The 9658-nt window shown below is 38.1% G+C and overlaps 1 protein-coding gene across 3 annotated transcripts in view; it reads left to right on the top strand.

The window, feature by feature from the left end:
- Pwwp3b (PWWP domain containing 3B) overlaps positions 1-9658 on the top strand; it is a 29506-nt gene that overhangs the window by 6431 nt on the left and 13417 nt on the right. The window contains exon 1 of one of the 3 annotated variants that reach the window (XM_010645007.3): positions 244-340. The exons of the other annotated variants lie outside the window; for them this stretch is intronic. The gene's annotated coding sequence lies outside the window, so the exon portion shown is untranslated. Of the gene's footprint in view, positions 1-243; positions 341-9658 lie in introns of those variants that run through there. 3 annotated transcript variants of the gene reach the window in all.

Consider the following 9658-nt stretch of genomic DNA (forward strand, 5'->3'; position numbering starts at 1 on the left):
TATGATATAGACAGTCTTAACTAGATAATCTTAACTAGATAATCGTAACCAAGTCTCTTATACGATAGTGGCATTTCTACTTTTGTTTTGAAAATCGCTCATCTAAAGGATTGAATATAAATTAAAGGATAGTGTTGCTGTTCTGCTTCTTAGTGCCTTAAAAATGAATTGCAGTTTAACTTGGCAATTCTCTCCGCTGTAATTGAGAGAAAGGCTCCTTGCTTTCCCCTTCCCTGGAGAGGGTGGAGCCTTTTGCGAACAGCTGGGAAGTAAGCCGTGCCGGGCCAGTTTTGGGGAGAGGCTGCATTTCACAAGGCTGCAGCTGAAGAGAAGCTTCAAGGTAAAGGCTGTCTTAAAGCTACTTATTTTCTGGGAATTTCTTCGGGCCGGCCGTGGGGTTAAGCTAAAAAAGATGGAGATTGTTGCCCGGGAGAGGGGGAATGGAACATGATTTTGGTCGAATTGCTGTTACTGGGACAGAATAAATCCTCTGGAATTTTTGTTTCTCCTGACATTTTTAAAGTCCACAGCGTGGGAATAGGTGATCAGCTTACAGATTCTAAATTAAGACTTAAGTGAGGCATGCTTTTCTTGTTAATTTTTTACATGGCATTCCATGTTTCTATCCTCAGTACAGCTTTTATTATATTTTGTTTAAACATTATATTCTACCCAAAATAACTGATGGAAAGATGTAAATATGTAAAGCAATCGACGCAAACACAAATATAAAGGTACACGACCATGAAAAGCGATTCAGGTATGTTGTTGAGAAATAACTCTTCTAAATAAAAATAGATGTTTACCTTATGGGGGAACTAGACTCCCTGTCCACAATCAGCATTTCTGAGTATCTAGATTCCTTGTTAAAAGCCAGCATTTCCTGTTGTTCAAATTACTGTTATTTTAAAATCACTTTTAAACTGGATTCACAATTTTTAGAATTGATCCTCCTATGATATGATCTTTTTTTAAAATTAGAAGAGGGAAGTGGTGTTAAACAGCATACCCATTTTGTTGAAAACATGTGAATGGTCATAGACCCACACAAGCATGCTTTCATACTCTCCTTGGCTTTTGCTGATTATTAAGTTATTCCTAGATCTTGTGATTGGGTATCCCGGTTGCAGTGTTTCCTACTGCCTACGTGTGTGTTCCATGCCACTCATCCTTTCGACCACAGGTACAGCTGTGGTCAACTAGAACCATGGCTCTCCTACATAGTCTGCGTTTAAAAATGAGATCAAAACAGTATTTGGTTTATTTTGACAAAGGTAATAGATGGAATGATACTGCCAAACAAAGCAATGTTTACATAGTTGAAAAAAATATGAACTTGTAGTGAATTGAAAAGTTCCCTTTCAAGTAGTATTAGGTGAAAAAAAGCAAATTGCACAAGGGCAAGTAGCAAATTATTTCACTGAAAGAAAAACTATTAATAAAGTACGTATAGCCACATTTTTAAAAATGATGTGTAACCTGATGGCTTTGCTATCTCCATTTAAAAATAATCTTTTGTATATATTTAGTAACTTTCTAACAATCAGAAAAAAGATTAAGATAAAATGCTGCAAAGTTAAGATGACATTGTATTTGAATTGATTCATTAAAGGATCCCATTGAAAATACTTATTAATATGGAAAAATGTTCAAACTGTGAGGCTGAGTAGGGTAAAAAAGTTTCTTTGAAATGGCGTACATACACACATATCTGTTAAGGGGAAAGATGAAAAGATATGCAGAAAATAATAATTTTGACTTTCCAAAACTGTGCATTTATTTTCTTGCTCATATTTTCAATTTTTAGTAAGCATGCAATTTTTTTTATAATCAGACCATTGCAACTGAAAACACTTGGGTACCATTTTTTATGTAATGCATAACAAAGCTCTGAGTTGAAGTATGGTGTATTATAGAAGCTTGAGAAAGCTGCTGGCTGGCAAGATGAAGTTCCCACCCTTCTCCCACAGGACATGGTGGTGGCAGTTCTGGTTCTGGTCACAAGATGGCGGTTTCCAAATAGCCTACATTTTTTCCAGGCAACTATAAGAAGTGAACAAACAAAGCAATGAAGCATATTTTGTATTAGCAGACTGTGAGGCAGCATGTAGACTGTGACTGAAATTCCGCTGAAAAATTACATATATTTAGAAGACAGTGCCCTACCCAAGAACTTATGTGAGGATTCAAACAGAAAATGAAACATGCTGCTACATAGAGTCTGACCAGTAGTAGACATAAAGCAATTATCATTTCCATTCTGTTTTGTCTCTAATTTGTAATTTTCCTGAGGGACATTATTTGAGCATGAACTAATTAGCATAACTGTATCACATTATAAGAACATGAGGGAAAATAAACTCGAAAATGAGATTTCACCTCATTCCTGTGTTTCAGAGTGACATACCTATTAAACTTTGGTTAAACAGGAAAATTTCCTTACACTTTTGCCATTTTATTGCTTTGATTCCTGCCCCTTTTTTTGATAACTTCGGTTAATATGAGAGATACAGGAGACCTGAGCAGTCTACCTGTGATACTATTTGAGCCCCAGGAAGGCAGTGCAACCTCCAAAATATTCAACAGGGTGAAGGCTCTGCTAGACAGGCAGTTGAAGTGAGAATCAACACAGCTGAATCCAACGCTAGAGCCACTATGATCCACATAACAGAAACTAAGATTCCTAAGTATATCATAAAACATTTTATGTTAAATTATGTTAAACTGAGAATACAGAGTAGAGTTTATTTTGTTTCTCGCTTGGTAGCCATAACATTTTAAATTTCAAAACACACTTTCTAGTGTTGGAAAAGAACTACTTACAGATGGTCCTCAACTTGCGATGGCTTGACTTAACAGTTTTCCAAATTTATGATACTACAATATCATGAGTATTCAGTAAAATCCAGCCTTTTAAGTTGTATCTTTTCCCAGACTTCTGATATGCCATACAACATCCTGGTTTAATGCTGGGCAGTGATTGCAAACCACAGCTCAAATCAGCCAGAGTGTCATGGGGAAAAAAGTCAGTAGTCTACAGTGGACTGTATTGTCAGCATTTTTTGAATATTGCTTTGTATTTTTATATTCTATTATTGTGGGGAAATTAATTCCCAACCCTTTGAACATCTGATGTGTCGAGCCTATAGTCTCACAACATTCAGGAATGAATTTGCAAACCAAAGAAGGAGATTAGGAGAGTTTTATTAGAATTAAGAAGAATACAACTAGCTCCTAGAATTATAAGCGGGGTCCAAAGTGGGTTGCCACTAAGTCTCTTGTCAAGAGTATTTTGTGCAGAAAAGTCACAGTGTGGGTCAAACTAAAATCAACCAATAGGATTGCAAGTATAGTCACTTAACTAATATTGATCCAATAGGGAAATGACGAAATTAGCAAAGGTATATCATGAGCATCATTAATGTTTGCTTATCTATAACTTCTAACTGTAAAAAGACAAAGGCATTCTTGGAAAGGCAATGGAATGTGGGTTTAGATGTTCTGGTCACCAACCTATGCCTCTGATGCTTATCAGGGCTTATTGGACCGGATGGCACTAATTACAATATAATCTCAAGTTGCTGTTTTTCTCTAAAGGGGCTCCCAGGACTGTCTGTTGGCCTGCGCCTCTTCAGATTCACCTCCAGCTGCAATTTTGATGTGTTTTCATCTTCTGCACTCACTCCCTCAAGGGCCTAATCTCTCTGTCTATTCATTTTTAACTAACTTAATTATCTACAATATTAGCCCTCTGAAGAGGTCTCCCTAATTGCCACTAGGAGACAGGGAGCAAAGAGCAAATCTAGCTGTTTTAAGTTGAGAAGGGTGGGTTTAGGGGAGACAAAAACCAGAGATTTTCTCCACATAGCTAATCTAAATTGTCTTGGATAGAAGTCATGTTGGGATTTATCAGTAATGGACTCATTTCAGAAGGTTGATCTAGTGGACTCTGGTAAAAGGAATCTGGTACATTTATCATCGTTTTCGTTTATTAGATCGTTTGGAGTTTGACAGCCTCTAAGTTAGAATAAACAAACAAATTTTACTAATAGATTAAGCATGATTGATCTAAACATAAGAACCAAAATGTAAAGTCAGATTTTGAGGAGGGAGACAAGTCCAGACCCTGTCTTTAGAAGATTGGAAATTTTATTATTATTTATTTTTTATGTTATTGTATTTATTTTATTATTTTTTATATTATCTAATTGGCTAATAACCTGGATGGAAACATGTCACCAATTTGAAAGACATCTTTACTCTTAACCAATTTAAGTCAGCCTACTAATAAGCCATATGAATAACAAACATTTAGGCTAATATTATGAGTTCCTGTTTATCTACATGCCAACTAAATTAGAACATATACTTGAAAATTGACACATAGAAACATACACATTGACCTAATCATATATAACTTTCATGTAATCAAACTTCAAGGACTTATTTGTAAGTCCTATGTAAGCCTGGAGCCTACCAGCCCTCATATAGTAGTGTATTAAATGAGTTTGCTTACCCTGAAAAGTTATTGATCTGGCTTTCTATAGAAAGCCCAAAATGAGCCAGAAGTTTATAAGGGCAAAAATAAAAGGGAAAATAAAATTAATATGAGCTCAAAAATGTTTAATGAAGCAAACATAGGTAATTTAACCAGTTATTAACATAAATTAAACAGGCAAATGGGCAAAAATATAAAATACACAAAACAATTACTTTTAAATCTTAGTGCACTCTTAAATGTATTGACCAAATGGAGCTACAATAACTTTTTTATAGTTTAGAATTCTAACTATAGGGCCAGGAATTTAGCTCAGTGGCACTGTACCTGCTTCAGAAGCACAAGGTCCAGAGTTCGATCCCCAGTACCAAAAAACAAACAAACAAACAAAGAACAACAACAATTTAGAGTTCTAACTACAAATAGACTAGTTAGTTAGAGCTTTTCCTATGGGTCTTCAATTAGTGCTTTTTAGGTGAATCGTAACAGAGATCTCTTGTAATAAATTAACATATCAGAGAGGGCCAGAGAAGAAACTTTTTACATGCCTGAAAGGAAGAACTGTTTTAAGAAGTGGGAAGGGTAGAGGAAAGGTAATAAGGGGAAAAATATGAAAAAATGAAAAAATGGAAATAAAGTGTTTGTAAATGGGGAGGGGAGGGGGTGAAGGGAGGGCAGGGACAAGGAGAAAAAATGAGAACCAAGACCTATCATGTAGAGGTACAAGATCCCAATAATGGATGTAACTGTACTGTATCCCTAAAATGTACCAATAAACTCAATAAAAGAAAGAAAAAGGAAGGTTAGGTAATAGCTATCACTACAGTACAGGCTCCTTAGGACACTCTATATTAGAGTTACTATACTAAACTGTTTCTCTGATAGCCACAGCTATTGGTGTAAATATTCCCTCAAAGTGACAAACTGTAAAAGGTGCAATGCTGTAATTTCTCTTTTACAACATTTTTTTTTTTTTAGGAAATGCTCAGGCAAAGTATGGGTGTAGAAAGACTAGGTGACATTTTTTCCTGAGATTCAAAGGACTACTATGTAGGTATTCCAAAGTGTGAGGTGAATTGGAGGCCGATCACAGCCCCAACCAACCCTGCTGCAGGTATCTGGTATCTGCCTAAAGCAGTGCTTTTCCATTTTGAAAAGAAAAATAAGGAAGAGGATGCATTCCTGCCCATCCTTGCTTGTTCTGTCATTTTACCTAAAGTGTCCCTTAGATCTAACCCATCCAGTGCCAGTGGTGGCAAGCTAGAGGTGTTCAATAAAGTGTCCAGAATTAGACAATCCACTCTTACCTGCACTTGCACACCTTCCTCATGATCTTGTGACACCTTAGCCCATATTAGCTGTAGGTTTTGTCTTTTTTAGCCCTCAGCATATCACTGAGTATAGAACTTTTACCAGCCTGGTGACTCGTTCTGGAAAGCATTTATAATGAGAGGAAGTCCTCTGGAGACTAGGGACTGTGACTATCAGCTCCTTTAACATTTGTTTTGTTTAAAGATGTTATCAAGCCCATAAAAATCCCTAAAATTGCTTTATTTTATTAAAATAATCACTTGTGCTCCCAATGGCTCTACCTTAAAACCAGTCAGGCTGGGCTGGGGATTTAGCTCAGTGACTCCATGCCTGCCTTGAAAGCGCAAGGTCCTGAGTTTGATCCCCAGTACCCAGAAAAAAAAATCAGGCTGCCCTGTCCAAGGGGCATTTCTGAGGCAAAGGGGAAGGTGAGAAGGAAATGGAGATGTTTCCCAGTTTCTGATCTTATCATAAGGGCAGAAAGAAAAATCAGAACTAAAACTTTCTTATTCATTTGCTGAGAGTTTGACAATCTATCTAGACCAGTTTTTAAGAATACAGCCCTGGGGTAAATCAGAAGGAATAGGAAATGCAAGGTGTAGGCCATATGGAGATGTTTTATTCTCCCACAAAAGAGTCCTTTGGGGTGACACAAGACATTTGCATCCTGTGGAGTACCCTTCAAACTGAGTGGTATTTCAAACCTGTGAAAGTGAAGGCCAACTTCACTCTGGAGTCATATAACAACTAGTAAGGGACAGTCCCAAGCCAGACAAGGAAGGGTCACAAGGAGGGGGAAACTCATCATGCTGGAAACCTGGTCACTCTAGAGTCCTAGAAGGTGGCAGCCACAGGGAAGAGATGTGCCCTGGACAAACTGTTGCCAACTACATTAATTCTTTGGGGAAGGGCAGTGGAGAAGAGATAAAACAGTGCCTGATCCAACAGTAACTCTCTAGGCAAGGCATAGGAACTTTATCTATGGGTCTCCTTACTATTTCCCAACTCCTGTTACCCCGAGGGCAGAAAAACCATTAAGACTAAAAGCTTTCTTGTGTGGGGGGGGGTCCTTGGTAAAATGTGACTGAAAAGACAGAAGCTACAATTGATACCCCCTGTAACCCCTCTGTTTAAGAAGGGAAGCATTATGAAAAAGAAAAACCAATGATCAAAGGAACTGAACAACTATTTTTTAACAGGGTGGGAGGGATGCTTAGGGCGCATAATTTATGTGCTTTGGAGATAGCTTTCTCTGGTGTCAACCAGAGATCAGTTCACTGCACAGGTGCCTCAGGATGTTTCTCCTGCTGATCGCATGGGAGAGAGAGATCCTTCCTCAAGTCAATGGATAGGCCACATCCTTATACTGTGTCTTCCTGGACAAGCATGATTTCTGAATCCCCTCTCACCCAGGATTGGGATATGTGGTTTATAAAAGAATGCCTATTGAGGATTCTACACATCTCGGAGAGTACTTTCTGACATCTCTTCCCATTTCTGGGAGAAAAAAGCAAGTGCCTCTTGTCTTCAATATACTTTTAGATAAGCATTCTTTTTATAAGGGTTCGGGATCCATCAATTGGAAAGGAAAAAGATTTTCAGGATTGGAAAGAAAAGCACATTACCATTTTCTGATTCCCTACAAAAGGTAAACTTTCAAAAACCTGTCCCATCATCTCTGAGTCCTTAGACATACCTGAAAGCACTGAGCTGTAAGCCATTTAGAAGTTCAGAATCCATATTAAAGAGCTGTCTCTAATAAGAGACCAAGCCATCTTCTCACTGCTGAACAAATCAAGGAAGGAATAGAAGGCTCCATTTGGAAAATAATGCCCCATAAAATGAAGCCAGATATAAAAGGTGTCACAATCTTTTCCAGCTGTGAACTTGTCTATAGTTATTTTGAAAAAACAAAAACAAAAGGCTTAAGCAACCAACAAACAAGAGATGACAAATTCTGGATTACCTCAATGAGTAACAATCCAGAATCTAGTTCAAATACTCTAGAGGTTCCATGAAACAAAAACAAACTCTTCTAATGATTTCAGTGAGACAACTATACCGTTATGGGGAAAGAAAAAAAAAGACTACCTAAATGTCAGATATCATATTTCCTGAGTTTATGGTCTCACAACATCCAGGTATGAAGTCACAAACCAAAGGAGGAGGTTAGGAGAGTTTTACTGGAATTAATAAGAACAGCTCCTGGACTATAGTCGCTTAGTTAATACTGATCCAACAGGGAAACAAGGCACGTAGCAAGGGTATACATGGTGAGCATCATTAACTTTATCTTATCTGTAATTTCTTGCTATAGAAAGAACACAGACATTCTTGAAAAGTGGTGGGAGTATGGATTTGGATGTTCTGGTCACCACCTACCCATGCCTCTGATGCATAGCTGAGCTCACTGGACCTGATGGTGCTAATTGCAATATAATCTCAAATTGCTATTTATCTCTAGGGAGGCTCCCAGGCTTCGGTGTTGGTCTCTACCTTGAGGCCTGCCCCTCTTTAGATTTGCCTCCAGCCACAATTTTGATGTCTGCATCTTTCGCACTGATTCCTTTGAGGACCCAGTCCCTCTCTTGACTGCCTATTAATTTCTATCTAACTTAGCTGTCTGTAATACCATCACTTCTACAGACCTGTATTATCTACTGTTCTTGCTGCTGAGACAAAATACCTGACACTCAAATTAAAAGGGGAAAAAGTTTACTTAGCTTACAGTTTGTAGAAGTTGCAGTCCATAATTGGCTGGTTCCAAGGCAGGGTGTCAGACGGGCAACAGTTCTTGTTGGTTGGTGGAAGACAGGAAAAGACAAAAGCAACAAGGAACCTCAACAACATCTTTCTTCCCTGGTTATCTTATTCAGATTACTTAGAGCAAGTAACACTCAGGGTCTTATTCCTAATGCCCTCAGGCTTAGCCCCACCTTCTATCAATCATACACTCTAGATTCAGCCACCTCTGATAAAAGCCTGAGGCTTTGGGGTGACTTCAACACACAAGCCATAAAAAAGAACACAATAATTTCATTTTCAACAATGACATTTTCAGTTTATGATGAACTTACTGCAGCATATCTCTAAATCAAGGAGTATGTATATACTAAACCCCTATAATGAAATTAAGCAAATGACCATGATAATGGCTACTTTTAGAAGACTAGCATATCTGAGCTAACTACCTGACTCTAATTAAATCCTTAAAAGCAATCCTGACAGTAGATGACCATAGCAGTGATTCTGAGTCTCTTGATTCCTAAACTCATCCTCTTAAGTGAAATCATTGTGTTCTTATCTGGGCTGGTCCCAGAGACATACCCCTGTGTTTGTCTGCCTGTCTTGTGTAGAAAGAGCAGCAGTTGCAGCTTTGAGAAGTTAAAGGGGGATGGATATATTCCCCTAGAATAGCTCAAGAGGTCCCAAAGAAGCAAGGTATTAAATAACACAGATGGAGTTCCAGAAGTATTTCCTAGCTATCCTTGCCCATTTCTGACCAACCCTTAATACACATGCATTTATTTTATGTGTTAGCTATAATTACTAAAGGCCAAATCCTGGGATAATATAAAACTGTTTTTTGAATTTTAAATATTTTCTCCAACCACAATATAGCTCATGGTGTTGTGCCAAGAATGGAGGGCCTCCAAAGAAACAGCAGCGAGCCTTCCATCTTCTTTTCCTTTTTATTCTACTCTAGCTACATGCCTGTTGGTTCATGCCACCCACACCCAGGTCTTACCTCTTCAGAAAATCCATTCAGGGCTGGGGATTTAGTTCAGTGGTTCCACTGCCTGCCTCGCAAGCACAAGGACCCGAGTTCAATCCCCGGTACCAAAAAAA

Source organism: Fukomys damarensis, unplaced genomic scaffold, assembly GCF_012274545.1.
Source record: "Fukomys damarensis isolate Sample0158 unplaced genomic scaffold, DMR_v1.0_HiC HiC_scaffold_39, whole genome shotgun sequence".
In the NCBI taxonomy this organism is placed as follows: Eukaryota; Metazoa; Chordata; class Mammalia; order Rodentia; family Bathyergidae; genus Fukomys; species Fukomys damarensis.